Source organism: Aphidius gifuensis, linkage group LG1, assembly GCF_014905175.1.
Source record: "Aphidius gifuensis isolate YNYX2018 linkage group LG1, ASM1490517v1, whole genome shotgun sequence".
In the NCBI taxonomy this organism is placed as follows: Eukaryota; Metazoa; Arthropoda; class Insecta; order Hymenoptera; family Braconidae; genus Aphidius; species Aphidius gifuensis.
This window is the reverse complement of record NC_057788.1, coordinates 18,054,223-18,076,490: the sequence shown is the minus strand read 5'-3', so window position 1 is coordinate 18,076,490 and position 22,268 is coordinate 18,054,223. Positions and strand designations below refer to the sequence as shown.

The window sequence follows — 22,268 nt, the reverse complement described above, 5'->3', positions numbered from 1 at the left end:
TCAAAAAGTTATTCGATGAGGAAATCTTTCTTCACAAGACATTTTTTCCTTGAGATATCGACAAATATCACAAGAAAGTATCCCTACTAAAGAAATACACTCGAAAAGAGTCAAAATATTACTAAAATACTAAATAATTTCGTCTCAGGTACCCGAGATGAAATTTTGTCTCTGAAAACAGCCTCTGAAAACTCTGCAGCCTCTAAACACTGTCTCTAAAGTGGCCAAATTAGAAGTAGTTCAGAGGCTGCCTCTCAATCAGAGCCGCTGAAAAATTCTAAAATATTATCTGCGTGATACAAAGATGATTGCCATGATTGATTATTTAGCTATTTGCAAATGTTTCTAAGAAAATAATGTTGCCAAATAAATAAATTCGTGGTGTAGATTATTTTTACAGCATTATATTTTATTAAAAAAATAACTCTGTCAAATAGCTGTAAAAATAATCAACACTGCGAATTTATTTATTTTACAACATCTTTTCCTTAGAAAAATTTGACAACAGCTAAATAATTAATTATGGCAAATGTTTCTAAGGAAATAATGTTGGTAATAAATAAATTTGCAGTGTAGATTATTTTTACAGCTATTTGACAGAGTAATTTTTTTTTAATAGAAAATAATGCTGTAAAAATAATCTACACCGTCGATTTATTTATTTGGCAACATTATCTTAAGATAATGTTGATAAGAATTCTTAGAAACATTCGCCATAAATAATTAAATTTAAATAGCTATTGCCAAATTTTTCTAAACAAATAATGTTGCCAAATAAATAAATCCGCCGTGTTGATTATTTTCACAGCTATTTGACAGGGTAATTTTTTTTTGATAGAAAATAATGCTGATTTATTTTTTTGGCAACATTTTTTCCTTAAAAAAATTTGCCAATAGCTATTTAATTCATCAAGAGTCAATACAAGAGGAAAAAAAATCTTTTTCCGTCAGTTGCGTTCGTGGTTAAGTCGGTTAAAGCACGTGTTTAGTGATAGGTAGAATTCTAGCGTTTTAGGGTCCAGGGGTTCGAGTCCGGTCAATGTTTGAATATTACAAATAGAGAGCTGCCTCTCGTCTCGTCTCGACTTTAAAAGATCGTCTCTCCTCTCGTCTCGTCTCTCGTCAGCTATCTCTCGTCTCGTCTCGACTTTTCTCGGTCAATAATTTATTTTTAGTAGTTTTATTTACAATATAAATAATAGATTCATTACTTTGATTTTATTATAATTTTTTTTTGAAATTTTGATACGAATTATTTATGCTTAGATATTATTTGGTTATTCCGGTAATTTTTCTGCGAAAAACAAATATAATATGGAGAATAGATATATGTTATCTATTGAACTATACACAAAACAAGAAGCAATATAAATAATATTATAATCAATATTGATGAAAAAAAATCGAAAATTTATTATAATAGATTTTAAAAAAATTATGAAAGCGTCTAAAGTATAATCACTGAACCAAGAAAAAATTTATTGAAAACAAGTAATATAAAATGGGTCAAAAATGTATTATAAGTAGATTGAAAATATATAAAAATTAAAAAAGATAAAAACATGAACTAAAATATTTATTTCTCGACTTCTCTCTCGCATATCGACATTGGTGTCTCGTCTCGTCTCGTCTCGAGTTCTCTCGTCTATCGCGGCGACACTAATTACAAAAAAAAAAAAAAAATTACAATTTAATCCAATGAACGCGAACTCTCTACCAGGTATAAGTATTTTAAGTTTGTGCTCTGTGACGTCATAATTTCTAATTTATCAATTTGCAGTCTAACTATTGGCCGAAAAAAAAAAATAAAAATAGTTTTATTATATATATCGATGACCCTCTTTCTAATAAGCCTACTTTTGATTTTTTCGAATAACTAATAAAAAAGATATCAACATCAGTAAAAGCCAAAAACAAAAACTTATTAAAAAATAAATTTCTCAGCTAAATGTCCTCGTTGCCCCCACTCTTGAGACGTTTCATGTCGTACATACGGATATGTGCATGTATGCATAGTTATCGATTTTTTTCTTGTCCGTGTGTGTGCTTGTTCTTTTTTTTTTTTAATTCTCCCTTAGCTACATATAAGTATATATATATACATGTTTCAATTTTCGATTTATTTATATATGCAAGAAGATTTGTTATTTCTTATATATAATTAATATCGTTATTATTTCATCATTCACGGTTAAATGAAAATATGTAGAAGAATTATACAGGTGCGTGAACCTGGCCTGCATAACTCCTAGAAAAATTATCTAGAATATACTCATTAGAAGCGTCTTAATTTGTACCATTTTGCACCGCAATTGTTTTGATTTGTACCTTAAAATTAAAAAGTGGAGAAAGGGTTAAAACCGATTTTTTTTCTAGATGACTCAGGGGGAAAAAAATTGCTACAGACGCAGGATAATTTGTACTAAAGTCCTGAATTTGTACCTCAAAAATAACAACAAAAAAAAAATATTTACTCCAAAACGTTAATTAACAATTGAATATCTGCTTTAATTATTGAGGTACACATTCCGTTCTAGCTCACGTTCTACTCTTTAAAATAAAAAATAAATTATTTAAAAATATTTTTGAGGCACCATGCGATCGTTAATGAAAATTTTTATTCAACAATTGCATGGTGCCTTTAAAAATCAATATTTTCAAATAATTTTATTTTCGTTTTAAAGAGCAGACGTTAAGCTAATTTGTACCTCAATAATAATAATAAAAAAACATGTTACTCCAAAATTTCAATTTACAATACTTTGTTATTATTATTGAGGGTACAAAATTAGCCCACGTTCTGCTCTTTAAAATAAAGTAAAAATTATTGAAAAATATTGATTTTTAAAGGCGCCATGCAATTGGTAATCAAACATTTTTATTAACAATTGCATGGTGCCTCTAAAATTCAATATTTTAAAATAATTTATTTTTTATTTTAAAGGGCAAAAGTGAACTAACTTGTACCGTCAAGCCTTGAAAGAAATATTTCTCCGCCATTACTCCGGCATGAGATTAATGTCGGAAAAATGAATCTGCCACGATTTTTTTGCCGGAATAATTTCTCCGCCATCAACCTCATGCTGGAGTAATTTCTCCGGAAATAGGCCAAAAACGGAGAAATGCCGGAGTAATGCTGGAGTAATATTTCCACCAGGGAGAGCAGAATTTGTACCTCAATAATTAAAGCAGATATTCAATTGTTAATTAACATTTTTGAATAAATAATTTTTTTTTGTTATTTTTAAGATATTAATTCCTTGCTTAGTGATACAAATTAGTACAAATTATTACAAAGTGGTACAAATCAAGACGCTTCTGATGAGTATTCTAGATAATTTTTCTAGGACTTATGCAGGCCAGGTTCACGCACCTGAATTGTACGAATATAATTCTTTATATTCTCTCTCACGAATTTTCATAAATTATTATTAGTTAAACAAAATGAGTGAAATACAAACGAAACATAAATTTTCAATTGATGTCCCTGGAAGCCTCAATTCTAAATGAGCTGTTTATTTTTTTATCATAGCTTTATTAATCAAAAGAAGTGAAATATAAAAAAAAATAGCAAAATTTTAAAGTATAAAGTTGAATAATTTGCTGGATAAAAAAAAAAAAAAATAAAAAAAAATTAGGCGCTTTTTATTATAATATTATTAACATGTATCGCAAGCGTTATCGTGAAAAAGCGCCTAGGTTTTTTTTTTTTTTTTTTTTTTATCCAGCAAATTATTCAACATACTACTAACTATTTTTTATATTTCACTTCTTTTGATTATTAAAGCTATGATAAAAAAATAAACAGCTCATCTAAAATTGAGACGTCCAGGGACATCAATTGTAAATTTATGTTTTGTTTGTATTGGCAAATTTTTCTAAGCAAATAATGTTGCCAAATAAATATAAATTCGCAGTGTTGATTATTTGCACAGCCATTTGACAAAGTAATTTTTTTTTAATAGAAAATAATGCTGTGAAAATAATCTACACCACGAATTTATTTATTTGGCAACATCAATCAATATTTATTATAATGTATTAATTATGTAATAATTAGTATTATAATGTATTAATTAATGTAATAATTAGTATTTATTAAACACGAGCCGATCTAATTTTTTTTCCTTTTTTTTCGAAAAAAAAGTTCTTTAAAAAATTTGATCAAAAGAAAGGACTCGGAAAGACAATCGTTCTGCATTAAATATACGCGAAGAACGATCGTCCTGGTTGAGAAGGACTCACAAGAACTCAGAAGATCTGGGGTAAAAAACGACAAAAAAATTATAAGGACGATCGCTCTTCAAAAAAAGACGATCGTCCTTTAAGAAAAAGAAATAAAAAAAAAAAAAAGAACGATTGGTCTTATTCTCGGACGGAGCAGGACGCGCAGACCTCAGCAGACCTCAACAATTTTAACTCGGGATATAATAAAGACAATTTTGAGAATTTAAAAGTTTTTTTCAGACATCCAAAGATAATCATCATTACAACTTGTTAGGCACTTGATAAAATCTTCGTTTCTCTGGAACATAGAATTCATTTTTTCAAATACATCTTTTAGTTTATACTTTTTATTGGCAACTAACTATCGATTGAAAACATTGACATTATATTATAAAAGGTTTTGAAGTATATTTCAATAAACTTATATAGCGTATTTAAACATACATATAACATCAAGTAATAATTTATTGACACAGTTTTTCTAAAATACAGAAATTTACGGTTCTAACCAAGATGGGGTTTCTCCCAGTACAAGTGAGGACAGCTCGAGAATCAACTGACACCGAGTATTTTGACAAGATAATTCTATTTTTTTATTTTCAAATACAGTTATATTTTTTCGAAAAATTATACTGAGAAAGATAATAGGCAAAGACCGTAAAATTTCTCTTTAATATTTTGAAGAAAACTGTTTGCAATGTGAATGTCATTGTATATACAACGAAAAAACTCCGATGGCATTTATGAGAAAGATGAAAATTTTTTCCGGATTACTTGACATCATCTGCTCATCCATAATATCAAACATCACCAAACAGGCGCTTTAACGATATCTATATCGTTGCATTATGCAAGTCAAATATAGTTAAAAGGCTAAAAGCCAGTTCAATTATATAACATCGAGGTAAAAGATGAATAGTGTAATGAGAGAATAAAAGTATTGTATTACTATCATCATAACGTTCGGGCATGCCCAGTAAAGGATGTTAGTTCAAGGTGAAACATATTTTTCAAGAGTTCGAGTCATTTACTGTGACGGTCAATATTGAATATCGATTAAAAAAAAAAAAAACTGTAATCTGATCATTTCAAATAAAGGAAACCACTTTATTAATTGAAAATCAAAACTTCAATAGAAATATTAAACTGATTATTGAAATCCATAACTTTTCAGCACATGAAAAAATATAATACATTATTCGTACTTGATTTGGCTCTCAGGACATAGAATTTTCATATTTCTTCAAAACTATGCTATATTTGCCCAAGATGAAATTTTGTCTCAGAAAACAGACTCTAAGTCTCTTCAAGCCTATAACTGTCTCCAACTAGCCTCTCTCTGATTCTGCGAACTCTGAAATGGCCTCTGCTTAATCTCTGTAGCCACTACAAAAAATTTTTTCAGAGACAATCAATTTGTGCAAGACTCTAAAACAGAGAGAGATGTCTCTGCAATCTCTGAAAAATCTCTAACCTATCTCTGAAAGTCTCTACGATTTTTAACTTTGAAAATAAATAACTTTTTTTCAAAGTTTAAAAATTACAGAGACTCGTATAGAGGCAATTTTCTCGGGCAAGGTAGCAACAACTTTAACTTTTAAAATCACAGAGCCTCTCAGAGACGAATGAGAGAGAAGAACTATATAAGCTAAATACAAATTAAACAGCCGTGGCACCTAAAGTTGAAATATCTGAGTTTGTTAAGGCCCTCGTTTAGAAATCAAAAGGTTGAGGGTTCGCGTCTGACTAGAGGTAATTAAATTAGGTTTCGTTTTCTGTGTAATTCTTTCTTCCAATTCATCGAATCAGTCTTGCCGACATTTATAGTATTAATCAAATCAAGTCTAAAAAATTAAGTTTTTTTTTTATTTTTTAATTTATAATAATATTTAATAGTCAGTTATAGACCAAGCATAATGCTTAACTATAATAATAGTTATCCTTTTTATATAATCTAACGAAGTGACCACTGGCCAGGATTGAATCTAAAATAGAGACTCGATTGCAGAGGCAATCATCTCTGTATCACGCAGATAATATTTTAGAATTTTTCAGAGGCTATTGTCTCTGATCGAGAGGCAGCCTCTGAACTACCTCTAATTTGGCCACTTTAAAGACAGTGTTTAGAGGCTGCAGAGTTTTCAGAGGCTGTTTTCAGAGACAAAATTTCATCTCGGACAGTGGTCACTTTGTTAGACCCTCGGGATTATAGTTATCTTCAATTTTTCTCGAATAGCCATCCCTATGGAGATATCTATATGTTCACGTTTAAAGTTATCCACTATAGCTCTCAATACAAATCAACCTTAAAGATACATTTGCAAGAAGACCTTAAGGTCGAAAGTAAATCCCATCGTCGAACAAAGTTTGGGCCCGAGAGGGTGCGCATCTACATACGGTTATAAAAAATATTTTCATTGCCCCTCTGTCAAAAATATGTTTACTATTCCATCTGGATAGGCACACGCATAATACGATAGCCAAAAAACATGAGACAGCACGACGAATAAAAGGAAGAGAACGACCGCTAATGATAGAAAATTTAATAATTAAAACTTGAATATCTATCAAAATCCATGGAGAAAAAGGATTTATGTGGGCTTAAAAAGTCCGTATTAAAAAGTACTACAAAGTGATAAAAAAAAATAGCAATTTTTATGAGAAATTTTTTTAGCTACAAGCGTAAATTTGTGTCCCATCCCTATCCTCGTGTGTTAAAGTTGTCAACTTTGACATCAATTATCTAAAAAAACCCAAGCATGAAAATTTGAAATAATTCATTGAAATAGATAATTATTCAGGCTTTCAATTAAGCTAATCTTTACTTTCGACCATAAGTCATTTATTTTATATAAGGAAAAAGAGGGATCGTAATATTGTTCGAATATATAACTCGTTGAAATAGTAAAAAAACATCTAAATATATATACAACAAATTGAATAAAAGATGTTTTTGCTATTTTCTATCATGTATTTCAAGTAATATATCTGAAATAATATACATTACATATACGTAAATTTATAAAAAACAATTTTCATTTTTATTGTTATTATTTAGTACTCTTTAATTTCAACAATTTATGGCATATGTTTTAATGATTGTTTTGCTTTAGAACAAAGGGCATATATGTAAAATATATACATATGAAAATACGTATAAAACAAAGTATATATTTATTAAGGTTGATTCCCAGTCCCATTACCGAACTAATATTTATGCCACGAAGAGCTCCGTATATCAATAACGCTATTTTTTATTTCCATTTCCTAATAGACGGTAAGATCTGTTGTGGATTCAAAAAAAGAATATATAAATATATACAGGATGTCTCGTAAGTCGCGCATGGTAGGTATACCACGAGACTGTACACGGAAAAAAATTTTTAGCTGCAGCCACGAGGCATTGAATAGTTAAAAAAGGATAGTTAATACAAGAAAATAGATAGTTGATTCAATAATCAGGCCCACTATATTAAAAAGACAATCGGTTAGTTATTCCAGCCGGCTGGATAGCTAGCGTGGCTAACCAGCTCGTCAGGTTCGAAACAATCTCAATGTCAACAGCTGTTGTGTTTATAACCTCTCTTTATTAACTGATGCACCAAATTATTATTAGCAATGACTAAAATAATCCATATAGTTATCAAAAATTTAGCATAAGATTTTCTATTCAAGTTGGCGTTTATTTGGTGCATTAAATTTAGTAGAAATTTAAGGTTGAATGTAAGTCCCATCGTCGAATAACTTTTTTGTGCCAAAGAGGCTCGCCCCAGCCCATGCTTTTTTAAAATAAATTGGTGCCCTCTATGCCTAAAATCTGTGTTCGTTACTATCCTTACATCTGTAGTAGTATGAGTGTACCCGGCCTACACGGACACACACAACTACGACTGTAGCATTAAAGTGAAGTAAATTTCGGAGTTAATTAATCGTTTGCCATTAAATATCTTCTAAAAAACACGGTCGAAATTGATGATTTTTTTTTTAAATTTTCGTAATTAAAAAAACTACAAATCTAAATCAAATTTAGTAATTTCGAGTAGAGGGGTTTTTAGATACAGATCAAAACGTGGGTTTTTCCGTTTACGGCCGTCTTAAATCGGTCAAGTTTATTTCACGGTCGAAAAATTTGAAAAAAATTCTATAAAATAGAGAAATGTTCTAGCTAGCGATTAAAAAAAAAATTAGCAAAATCGAGTAGAGGGAATTCGTATTTACTTTCAACCTTAATCAGATAATAATTTCAAAAATTAGTAAATGTATATTATTATATTGTTTTTACTTCGTATGTGTATATACTTATAGTTATGCATATACGCAATCCTAAATAGCTACTACAGCGATACCGGCTTGTCAGGCTTTGGATAGCTACCACAGCTATCCAAAGTATAGCTAATGTAATGAGTAGGCGCGCTGTTTTCACAAGAATAGTAACCTGTCAAATTTGGATTGCTAAAATAACAATCCTCTGCTAACTATCCAAAGGTTAGTTAGCCGTGGATAGGAAGGACGAGCTATCTAGCTCGTTGCTGCAGCTAAAAATTTTTTACAGTGTACGTGAAATTTTAAATACACTGAGAGAAATTTTAACTAAAAATTACAAACGTATAAGAAAAAATTACAAAGCGAATAGTAAAAACTGCGTTCCTCCGATTATTTGTAAGAATTATTCGTATATTGATAAATAATTTTTACAATAAAGTTATCAAAAAATTTGGCATTGACTATATACAACACTAAGCCATAAAAATACATAATTTTGTTTGTAATTTGTCTTTAAAAAATGACTAAATTACTGAAACTCACAAATAAATTCCATGAATTAAGAATTTACACTACGGTTTTAGAATTTACTATTTTTACATTATAAATTTTATTTAAAAAGTTGGACTTTACATTGCTAAGATTCGGCAGTTTGTGCTAGATTCACGGAGAGCAATCAATTCCGGCAACATTTTTCTTCTGTTTTGCGCTCAAAACTCGAAAACTAATGATAAATAGAAAAATTGTTCTTGATAAATTGTTCGAAATAAATTTACAACAATAAACCTCGCTTAACCCTTTACAGCTTCAAACATAGATAAAGAACAGAAATGCAGAATTATGACAATTCAATCATTTGACAATCAGTCAATATCTTTGTATTATTTTTGCCCCACAACCAGAATTTTTCAAAGCGATATAGTAAAAATATTTAAGTCTATGCTAACTTTTATATGTGTACATGATAAATTTAATATATATATTAGAATATTTATTAAATTGTTCAGTATTTTTATTCGAACTTATAATATTTTTATCGTTTCTCACAAAACATGTATGGCATATTTTAATTGCTCATAACTCATTTATATTTAAGACATTAATCAAAAAAGTAATTCTTTATAAATTGTTTAGAATTAAATTCTCAATAATTAACTCCTCAACCCCATGTCTATCTGCAATAGATAACGATGTACAGAGACTTGAAGTAACATAACAGTTTTTGACATGTGTGACATTTTTACATAATTTTTGTAGAATATCATCTCTCGCTGGCCAATCCAGAAATAAAACATAAAAATTACAAACAGTATAGTAATTTTCTATTCAACATAGGTTTTTAATTTTTAGTTAAATTTTCTCTCAGTGTAGTACATGTTTTTAAATTTTTAAATTACGACGCTTTTGTGCTGAGTTATTAACGTTTGGAGTTATTAATCAGAATCGGAGCGCCGATAATTATTATCATTATGGCGTCTGAATCCACGTGTGTGTTACATTTTATGGTTAAACTGTTTTGTTTATTTATAATTCAAATATCGACGCCAGATAAGAGCTAAAATCATAAATTCGCTGGATAAATGTACAGCTTACGCTTAACACACAGCACGCTCCACTTTAATCATGACAAAATAATCATTTTTAATTTAAAATCACATTTATTTTTTTGATCACATTATGTGATTATTCTATCAATGTGATTAATAAATAAATCACATAATGTAATCAAAAAAACAAATGTTATTTTTAATTTAGAAAAGATTATATTTTTTGATCACATTATGTGATTTATTGATTTAGTTTTGAAAGAAGAAAAAAAGTTCTTGTTATGCGCATGGTAGAAAACTGTCGAAGCCCGCTAATAAAATGACTGAGGTGTCGACAGTAATGGAGGAAGTCAGGATTTCAATTGCGACGTCAGAGACCTTCTGTTAAATTCCTTAAAGTAAAAATTTAGAATATCGATTGCATTTTCCGAAACTAAATTGTTGATAGATAGACTATTATTTATGTTTGTAATTTGTTTTAATCATTCTAATCATAAATATTTTTCAATAGATTAAGCATAATTTTTTTTGTTTTACTCGAATTAACATTAAAATGACAGCTTAGGTTATAGTCGAGATTTTAGGCGACATTTGCGAGAAAACGGTTCTCATCAAATTACTGTATATCGAAAATTTAAGCCTGCTGTTGTACCGGCAGGCTAGCGACAATAATTTTTAATATATAACTTTAACATCATGTTCATATTTTGGAACGGTTTGGATTACAAACAACAAGTTTAATAAATAAAAAAATCGTCTTGAATATTGTATTAAAATATAATTACCAATTGTTTTAACATCTAATATGTATTGTTGCTCAGGTATATTATCATTATGATTATTATCATTATCATGTAGGAAATAAGGTAGCTAACCATACTGCTTTTCCTTGAACATTTTTATTCATTTAATAAATAGGTACATAAATTTATTTAATAAAATAAAATATGGAAAAAAGCAGTATAGAAAAAGATGTAGCTAAGGAATTGAGGTTGCCAAAATTGTTTTTAAGGAAATAATGCCGCTTAAAATATAATTTTTGGCAACCTCATTCCTCTTCATTCTTTCTTAGCTACTATTTTTCTTGGAACATTTGTATTCTTAAAAATTGAATTTACATGTATTTTATTTATAAAATAAATAAAAAATGACCAAGGAAAAGATGTAGCTCAGGAATTAATGTGATTAAGGAACTATTTCCTTGAAACATAATTCTTTGGCAACCTCAATTCCTTAGCTACATCTTTTCCTTAGCTACTGCTTTTCCTTGGACATTTGTATTTTTAAAAAATAAATTTACCTGTATTTTATTTATAAAATAAATAAAAAATGTCCAAGGAAAAGCAGTAGCTAAGGAAAAGATGTAGCTAAGGAATTAATGTGACTAAGGAATTATTTCCTTAAAACATAATTCTTTGGCAACCTCAATTCCTTAGTTACATCTTTTCCTTAGCTACTGCTTTTTCTTGGACATTTGTATTTTAAAAAAATAAATTTACATGTATTTTATTTATAAAATAAATAAAAAATGTCCAAGGAAAAGCTGTAGCTAAGGAAAAGATGTAGCTAAGGAATTAATGTGACTCAGGAATTATGTTTCAAGGTTATAATTCCTTAGCCACATTAATTCCTTAGCTACATCTTTTCCTCAGCTACTGCTTTTTCTTGGACAATTGTATTTTTAAAAAATAAATTTACATGTATTTTATTTATAAAATAAATAAAAAATGATCAAGGAAAAACAGTAGCTGAGGAAAAGATGTAGCTAAGGAAGTAATGTGACTAAGGAATTATTTCCTTAAAACATAATTCTTTGGCAACCTCAATTCCTTAGTTACATATTTTCCTTAGCTACTGCTTTTTCTTGGAAATTTCTATTTTAAAAAAATAAATTTACATGTATTTTATTTATAAAATAAATAAAAAATGTCCAAGGAAAAGCATAGCTAAGGAAAAGATGTAACTAAGGAATTAATGTGGCTAAGGAATTAATGTTGCCAAAAAATAATATTTCAAGGAAATAATTCCTGAGTCACATTAATTCCTTAGCTACATCTTTTTGTTGGACATTTGTATTTTTAAAAATAAATTTGCATGTATTTTATTTATAAAATAAATAAAAAATGATCAGGAAAATATTATGAAAAGATGTATTAAGGATTAATGTGACTAAGGAATTATCTTAAAACATAATTCTTTACAACCTCAATTCCTTAGCTACATCTTTTCTTTTCTAACCAATGCTTTTTCTTGACATTTGTATTTAAAAATAATTTACATGTATTTTATTTATAAAATAAATAAAATGTCCAAGGAAAAGTAGTTATGAAAAGATGTAGTTATAGAGTTAATGTGATTATGAATATTTAAAATATTTTTGGCAACCTCAATTCCTAGTTATATCTTTCTTAGCTACTGCTTTTTTGTTGAAATTTGTATTTTAAAAATAAATTTACATGTATTTTATTTATAAATAAATAAAATGTCCATAAAAAGATGAGCAAAGAAAAGATGTTGAGGAATTGAGGTTGAAAGAATATTTTTAAAAATAATTTTAGTCAACCTTAATTCCTTAGCTACATCTTTCTATTACTGCTTTTCCTTGGACATTTGTATTTTAAAAAATAATTTTATTTTATTTATAAAAAAAATAGAAAATGTCCAAGGAAAACAGTAGCTAAGGAAAAGATGTAGTTATGAATTAATGTGACTAAGGAATTATTTTCAAAAATAATTCTTTAGCAACATTAAGTCCTTAGTTACATCTTTTTCTAGCTACTGCTTTTCTTGGACATTTGTATTTTAAAAAATAAATTTACATGTATTTTATTTTAAAATAAATAAAAATGTCCAAGAAAAGCAGTAGTTGGAAAAGATGTAGCAGGAATTAATGTGAAGGAATTATTTCCTTAAAACATAATTTTGGCAACATTAATCCCAGTCACATTCATTCCTTAGCTACATTTTTTTCTTAGCTACTGCTTTTCTTTGGGGTTTTATTTATTAAATAGATAAAATACATGTTATTTTATTTTTAAAAAATAATAGTCCAAGGAAAACCAGTAGCTAAGGGAAAGATGTAGCTAAGGAATTAATGTTGCTAAAAAATTATTTCCTTGAAACATACCTCTAGTCACATTAATCCTTAGTACATCTTTTTAGTTAGCTTTTTACATTTTTATTTATTTTAAAAATAAAATACATGTAAATTTATTTTTTTAAAATACAAATGTCCAAGAAAAAACAGTAGCTAAGGAAAAGATGTAACTAAGGAATTGAGGTTGCCAAAGAATTATGTTTTAAGGAAATAATTCCTGAGTCACATTAATTCCTTAGCTACATCTTTTCCTTAGCCACTGCTTCTTCTTGGACATTTTTTATTTATTTTAAAAATAAAATACATGTAATTTTTTTTTTTTTAAATACAAATGTCCAAGGAAAAGCCGTAGCTCAGGAATTAATGTGGCTAAGGAATTGATGTTGCCAAAAAATTATGTTTCAAGGAAATAATACCTTAGTCACATTAATTCCTTAGCTACATCTTTTCCTTAGCTACTGCTTCTCCTTGGACTTTTCTATTTTTGTTAAATAAATTCACATGTACTTTATTTATTAAATGAATAAAAATGTTCAAGGAAAAGCATTATGGTTAGCTACCTTATTTCCTACATGATAATGATAATAATCAAAATAGTAATATACCTGAGTCAACAATACAATATACCGATGTTAAAACAGTCGGTAATCATATTCTAATACAATATTCAAGACGATTTTTTTATTTATTAAACTTGTTGTTTTCAATCCAAACCGATCCAAACATGAACATGATTGTTAAAGTTGCATATTTAAAATTACTCGTCGCTAGTATTTTTGATATACAGTAATTGGATGAGAACCGTTTTCTCATAAATGTCGTCTAAAATCTCGACTATAACCTCAAGCTGTCATTTTAATGTTAATTCGAGTAAAACAAAAAATTATGCGTAATCTATTGAAAAATCTTCATGATTAGAATGATTAGAAACAAATTACAAACATAAATAGTCTATCTATCAACAATTTAGTTTCTTTTGGATAATGCAATCGATATTCTAAATTTTTTACTTTAAGGGAATTTAACAGAATATCCGACGTTGGCCCGACTGAAATCCCGACTTTCCTCCGACTTTATTAAGTCGGGCGCGACACATATTTTTCTACCTGGGTGAATGGAAAACTTCTTGTTAAAAGACAAAAAAATTCTTGAAACATGACTGATTTAGATTTGAAATGAAACTAAATTAGTTTTGAAAAAAGACAAATCATTCTTGTAATGACTTCTTGTAAAAACTTCTTGAAATAAATGCTAAAAAGATCTTGAATCGAGACGCATACTTCTTGAAAAAATAGATAGACTCACAAGTGTATAAGTCAGAAAGAAAGGAATACAAATACTGAGTTTCTCTCCATGATCCAGTAAAAAACAAAAATCAAGTACAATTTCGTTTGGTTTTTTTAATTTAATTTTTTTTTTAAATCAAGAATCGGAATCTTTAAGAACATCAATTTTCTTTATTGATTCTGCTATTTTTTTTCTCACAGATTTATTAATCTTTAAATTTGTAATAATTTTAATAATAATAATAATCTAATTAATAATGAAAACAATAATATTGATAAGGATTAATAATATGTTACTAATATAAAGAATGATATGAATATGATATTATTAATAGACAGAGCCGGGAAGTTCGTCTGTTATTTCAGTTTGCCGTAAGCACCATGGCAAAATGGTGAAATATACCGTGGTGGCACCAGTACTCGGACACCCCCTAATAGTCGGACACTTGGCTGTCATTCAGTAATTATGCCGATAGTTTTTATTTTAAAATTCAAACAATTTTTTAAAATATTTCTAGGTCTCATATTCTTTAATTTAAACAGACGGTTTTTTTTTTATAAATAATAGAAATATTTTTAAATAAATATTAAAAGTAGAATAAAATTATGTGACACTCAAACAGCTTCAGAGGGCACTGTGAGTAGTCGTCGTCGAGTGATTACTACTATTTAAACCATCAATTTATGCGTCTATAAAATATAATTAATTTTTGTGTTTGATACCAATTTCCGTAAAAATGTTTGAATTTTCCGATTAGATAAGAAAAAATTTTTGATAAAAATTTTATAAATATAAATAATAAAGTCCGACGACTGGGGTCCTTTTATTTCATCAAATTTTATCTGGAACCAGTATCCGGACACTAATAACAACTAGTAAAACTGACAGCATTATCAAACATAACCTAAATTTGTTTGACGTTGATATTTTTTTGCCTGTCTAGAAACTGGTACCCTAACGTGGCTAACTTGTGCAACAACTGGTTCTCATATATTTTAGATGTCCGGATACTGGGGAAATTGAAAAATTTTTTAATTAATTAAATTTTCACTGAATTTATAATTGATACGAGTTTTTTTTTTTTTAATGAAGGGTATTATTATAAAGAATTTAAAAATAATAATGATTTTTTTTTTTTTTTTTTAATATATTTTTTAGAGTTTAAATAGTTTAAATTACGCCTCTACCGTCCGAGTACCGGTGCTACCACGGTAGTTAAAAAAAAAGACGATCTGAACCTCGTACATGGAAAAAATGGCCTTATTTTTTTTGGCCTCTTAAAAATGGCCCTTTAAAATGGCCTCATATTTTTGGCCTCTTGAAAATGGCCTTATATTTTTTTCCTTTTTAAATGGCCTTATGTTTCTGGCCTCTTAAAAATGGTTAGTTTTTTAAACTAAAATGAATGTATTTAAATAAATAATTTCTCATACCAAAAATATGAGGCCATTTTCAAGAGGCCAAAAACATAAGGCCATTTTAAAGAGCCATTTTTAAGAGGCCAAAAAAAAATAAGGCCATTTTTTGAGGCCATTTTTTCCATGTACGAAGTTCGAATCGGCTTTTTTTTAACGATATTTCACCATGTTGCCATGGTGCTTACGGCAAACTAAAATAACAGACGAACTTCCCGGCTCTGGATATTAACAATAACAATTCCGATAACATTATCTATTAATAATAACAAGATCAATAGGGGCTCATTTTGTGTATTTTGTTTTATGTTTATTATTAATAATGTTTATTTATAGATTTATGCAATTATAAATCAATAAAAAAAAAAAAATTTCTCATAATTTCTTTATCTTATGAATTTCATTTTTAAATTATATTTATCAATATTATTTAAATAATATCTACAAACAAACAATGTTTGAAGGAATCGAACCTGCAGATGGTACTGAACAATATTCAAATTTGTTATTACAGGTGAACGTATGTGACATTTTTACTAATCACTGAATATTAATAAATATTTTGAACAACAGTTATTTATTAATGCACACTTTTATATATTCATTGACTTTATTAATTTTCATTTTTTTTAATCCTACAGAAAATAAAAAATGTCAATTAGTAACGGGTAAACAACATAAATAAATTAACAAATTCAATGAAAACAAATGAAATATTCTTTCAAAAACCAATTAAATGAATCGAAGGTTCCATTTTTTGTTTCCATTTTAGGATGATAATAATATCAATAATTATAATAGTAATATTTTTTTATGGATGAATATTGATAAAATTATTATTTCATACAGCTATTATTGATATGATTAAAAATATTATCGAAATTATTACTGTTACTATACATACTATGAGTCATTATAATAATAAGAATAATCTCAATAATATTAAGAATCATCAATGAAGAGAAAATCAATGATATTGATAATAATAATAACGGTGTTAATAATAATAATAATAATAATAATAATAATAATAATAATATTCAAACTATAAATATCAATAATATTCCTTAGCTCCATCTTTTCCTTAGCTACTGCTTGTTCTTGGGATTTTTATTTATTTAATAAATAAATGACATGTATTTATCGAATAAAAAAAAAAATTGTGGCATGAAGGTTCCACTAAAAAGTCATAAGAGGCGCTGGGACCGCAGTGTAAGATACCTCGATGTATGAAACCAATAATGTAAGATACAGTATCTTACATGGTATCTTACACATGTAAGATACCAAGGTATCTTACCTACTCAACACTGATACAAATAAAGCGAAAAGAATTGAAAATAAAATATTTTTATCGGAGAAATATCGAATAACTCTTTAAATAGTTGACCAAAAAAAAAAATAAAAACGGAAAAATTTTCTTTATTTGTAGTACATTGATTTCGTTGTAGGGCATTTTCACGAAAAAACCACCCATTTTCCCCCAAAAATAATTACGCGTCGCGAAAAGAATTGAAAATAAAATATTTTTGTCGGAGAAATATCGAATAACTCTTTCAATAATTGACCGAAAAATAAAATAAAAACGGGAAAATTTTCTTTAATTGTAGTACATCAATTTCGATATATAGCATTTTCGCGAAATAACCCCCCTTTTTCCACCAAAAGTAATTACGCGTCGCGAAAAGAATAGAAAAAAAAATATTTTCGCCGGAGAAATCACGAATAACTTTTTTAATAATGGACGGAAAAAAAAAATAAAAACGGGAGAATTTTCTTTATTTGTAGTACATTAATTTCGTTGTAGGGCATTTTCACGAAAAAACCACCCCTTTTCCCCAAAATATTACGCGTCGCGAAAAGAATAAAAAATTTTTGTGAGCCATCTAGACGCATTATGTAAACATCTTCGTGTTTCTACGAAAATTATGAATATCTCGAATAGTTTTCAATTAAATTTTTAAAATTTTGATATATCAATTTTTATTTATTCATTTAATAATGGAAGTCGATTAAACTCATCAAGGAAAAAAATCAAATACAATTTTGATCGCGGAATAGTTTTCGAATTATCGATATCTTCTAATGTTAATGATAATTTTTTCATAATTGATAATATAATAGAGCTAAGTAAAAATAAAGCTAAGTAAAAATATAGCTAAGTAAAAAATATAGCTAAGTAAAAAATATAGCTAAGCTAAAAATATAGCTAAGTTGAAAATATAGCGTAAAATTATGTAGATATTGTGTGTTTGGCTATAAATATATAGCTAAGTAAAAATATACTAAGTAAAAAAATAGCTAAGAAAAATATAGCTAAGTAAAAAATATAGCTAAGTAAAAATATATAGCTTAAAAAATATAGCTAAGGAAAAATACTTTAAAATTATGTAGATATTGTGTGTTTGGCTATAAATATAGCTAATAAAAAATATACTAAGTAAAAAAAATAGCTAAGTAAAAAATATAGCTAAAAACCTAGCGACCAAGTAAAAAACTTTGATATATTCATTATTTTAAAAATAATATATATTCGCTTAACAATACGCGTCAATCAATAATTAGTTTAATTTGAAAAATATGACTTTTTTGAGAAAAAAATTGATACATTTTAAAAAATATCGATAATTTGATAACTATACGAGATATAAAAATTTTTATTGGGCTTTTTTTTTAGCTTGGCGGATTAATAGGTATATTAATCTTGTAAATGAAAAATACTTGCATATGCATGTATATATATGTACAATATGAACTTTACTTCGCCTAACAAATGCAAGTATAACTAATAAATACAAATAAAATACTTGTATATTAATCTACGAGTAGATATATATAATAATAAATAAATATATAATAATAAAAAATAAATATAAATATGCAATAAATCATCTATACTACAGAACGGCTGATGGTAACGGTTACCGACCGATTACCATGGCGCTGCAAGGCGCAATGTAGACTGAGGGTGCGAACAGACACGAAAAGTTTGCGTTTTACATGGCTGCCATAATTCTAAATATGGCGTCTCCGTGATTTAATCCACCCGCTCGAAAATGTTTAATTTCACGCGCGTTTAAATCACTCGAAATTATATATATTGCCAAAATATCACTGAAAAATGAGTTGTGTGTAATGTGTGTGTAGTGTATCTAGTATTCAAAGCTTGGATCATGGAGGCCATGTTTAAAATTACGGCAGCCATGTTTAGAACACGTAAAAACGCAAACAGAAAATGGATTCCTGCCCAGATCCGTTACCGGATCTGACGTCTAAACTCTATGTTTTTTCCTTTTACTCTAACCCAACCCGCGCCTAAAGATGTTTACACATCAAAAAAAAATATTTTTGTCCGTGAAATATCGAATAACTCTTTAAATAGTTGACCGAAAAATAAAATAAAAACGGGAAAATTTCCTTTAATTGTAGTACTTTAATTTCGTTGTAGGGCATTTTCACGAAAAAACCACCCCTTTTCCCCCAAAAATAATTACGGTCCGCGAGAAAATAGAAATAGCAATTTTATTACGCGCATACGATAGTTTATTTAATTTATAATATGACGAAAAAAAAATTTTCAAAATCGATGCATTTTTGAATGGTGGGGCTATTTGTTAAGATTCTTTTTTTATTAACAATTGCTTTTGTTGTTATTCCGAGTCGGCGACGCGAGAATTGAGAGAATTCGAATTGAAAAGTTTATGTCACTAATACTTTCACGGTGCGTGTAAATACAACAGCTGTGAGTGTGTGTGTGCGTCAAGTCGGGTACAGTCGAGAAGCGTCGGATAGCGTCGGGTCGAAATAAAACTATCTCACTTTTTTATATATCTATCGCGGTCGCACAGGAGAGTTTTGAGTGGGGGCTCGTGAGGGGAAACGCGTTAATCAAAAAATATAAAACTTTAAAAATTAATTACTCGAAAACGGATGGTTAAAAAAAAAAAACTTATTTGACTTACCCCCCCTAAAAAATTATTCTCTACAACTTTTACTTGAAACTTTTTTTTCTAATTCTAACAGGAATCGCGAAATTGATTATTTTAATTTTAATTAATTTTTTTTAACCCTTTCCCGGGGGGATAGAATTTTTTTGATATTTTTATTGAAATCGGGAGGTCAAAATACCCTTAGAATAATTTTTTCGTCAAAATCGGGTAAAATTTTTTAAAATGCCCATTTAAAACAGAACTTGCCTGGATCATTACAAAAAGGAGCGTCGAGTATTCGAATGTCAATACCGAAAGCGTCAAAGTCAAGAAAACGGCTGTGGGTGAAAATAGGAAAATTAAATTGAAAATAAACAGTCGTCGATAGAATGAATACATATTTTCTTCAAATAAATTTTTTTATAATAATAGTTAACGAGATAAAAATATAAACAAAAATTTTTCGAAAAATAAAATACTTTTTCGTAATATAATTAAGACAACTTTGTATAATGAATACAAATTTTGACTGTAGCTAGTTAGCGATTGCAACAGTATCATCAAAAATTCATTTATTAATATTGTTTAATTTTTATTATATGATTGTTTAAAGTCAAAAAATTCATTTGTCAACTTTGAATGCGCCGGAGTAAATTTAATAAGTGGTTGTCAGTGGCAATATTGTTGAGCAGTATATCAAGAAGTTTTGTACAAATTTTTAGGTATTTTTATTAATTATTTACTAAGTTATTAATTTAACAACAAATTTCGAGCTGCCGTTAGGGCTATATATGCATGATCGTCAGCCCTCTCTCTCGCGAACGCGCCTGTATATCCATATAAATACAAACAGTATGCGCGCTATTTGTTGTTAAATTAATAACTCAGTCAATAATTAATAAAAATATCTAAAAATTTCTGTAAAACTTTTTGATATACTGCTCAACAATATTGCCACTGACAAGTTACTCAATTATTAAATTTCTCCGACTCTTTTTTAATTCAAAGTTAGACAAATTGAATTTTTCATCGACATTAAACAATCATATAATAAAAATTAAACAATATTAATAAATAAATTTTTTGATGATACTGTTGCAATCGCTAACTTATAATAAAGCTACAGTCAAAATTTCAAGTTAATTTATTAATTTTTAAAGAAGTTGTCTTGAGTTATATGATTGAAAAAAAGTATTTTTTTCGAAAAAAAAATTTTTGTTTATATTTTTTATCTCGTTAACTAATTATTATAAAAAAAAATTTACTTGGAGAAAAATATGTATTTTTTAATTCTATCGACGACTGTATTTTTATTTTTTTTTATTTTTCAGTTTTATTTTTTCCTATTTTTCACCCACAGAAACATAGCGTTTTCTTGACTTCGAGCGCTCGGCGAGTTATTGCATCCGGACCCTCAATTGTGAGAATACTAATTTTGCAGCTGTTTTATTTTTTAAATACGAAAAGATATGGTACCAAAAAAATCAAGAATCAAATATATTTTTGATGCATATAATTAAGTCTCAACTATTGACAAAATTTTATACTTGACCCCACCTGGTCTTTTGAAATCCGAAATGAAATTTCAAGCCTATACACGTATGGGATATCGACGACAAAGTCAAGGTCATTTCCACAATTTCAATATTGGATTTATATATATTAAACCAGGTAAAGTCAAGTATAGAAGTTTGTGTCTTGTTACATTCGATGTATCGTTTAAAATAAAAAGTTACCTGAATAAAATAATAGAAAAAACGAAGATTTTTTTTTATTCAAACAAATAGCTGTTTAGTTTTATTAAACAATTTTATTTATATTTTAAAGAATTTTTTACCAATAAGTTAATTTCTAAAAATCAGAAATGAATCTTCTTAGTGCAGACGAGCGTTTTTTAGACAAAATCTGTATACACTTTCTTTTGAAATACGATTTCAAAATTAGCAAAAATCTATCCATATCAACCAAGACTATAACTTACGCCTGAAAAAGAGTGAAAATAATTTTATCTCGGTTGACCAACAACTAGTCCAAACATTATATTACCTACTTCGTTTTATTCTTAAAAATTATTTTTAGTCAAATATATACCCTTCGTATTAATATAAATTATTATTTCAAATAACTATATACATATGTAGACGTCTATTGTTCGAATATGATTTAAATCAAGATTATATTACGTGTTAACAGAGGTGTTCAATTTTTCCTGCAATCAGTATTTACATTAACTTCACTATCGAATATCATCATGACATGACAATCATGTTTTAGTGTTATAGGTTTTAAATGTATAAAAAAATATCGTCTACCATTAAAAATCAATATAATAATATAACAAGAAAGAAAGACTGTGTAATTACAAATTACAAACGAAATGTTGATATAACCTATAAAAGCAATTACTTTGACCATTGCGTCAACAATTTATTATCAAATTGACTTTTTTACGAAATATCAGTCAAGTTGTTCAAGATAACATTTATTGCCGTATGATAAGTAT

General features: G+C 27.9%; 1 protein-coding gene across 1 annotated transcript in view; it reads right to left on the bottom strand.

Moving 5' to 3' along the window:
- Window positions 1-22,268, bottom strand: part of LOC122850357 (homeotic protein labial-like) — a 35,901-nt gene that overhangs the window by 2,143 nt on the left and 11,490 nt on the right. The gene's annotated exons all lie outside the window — the stretch shown is intronic.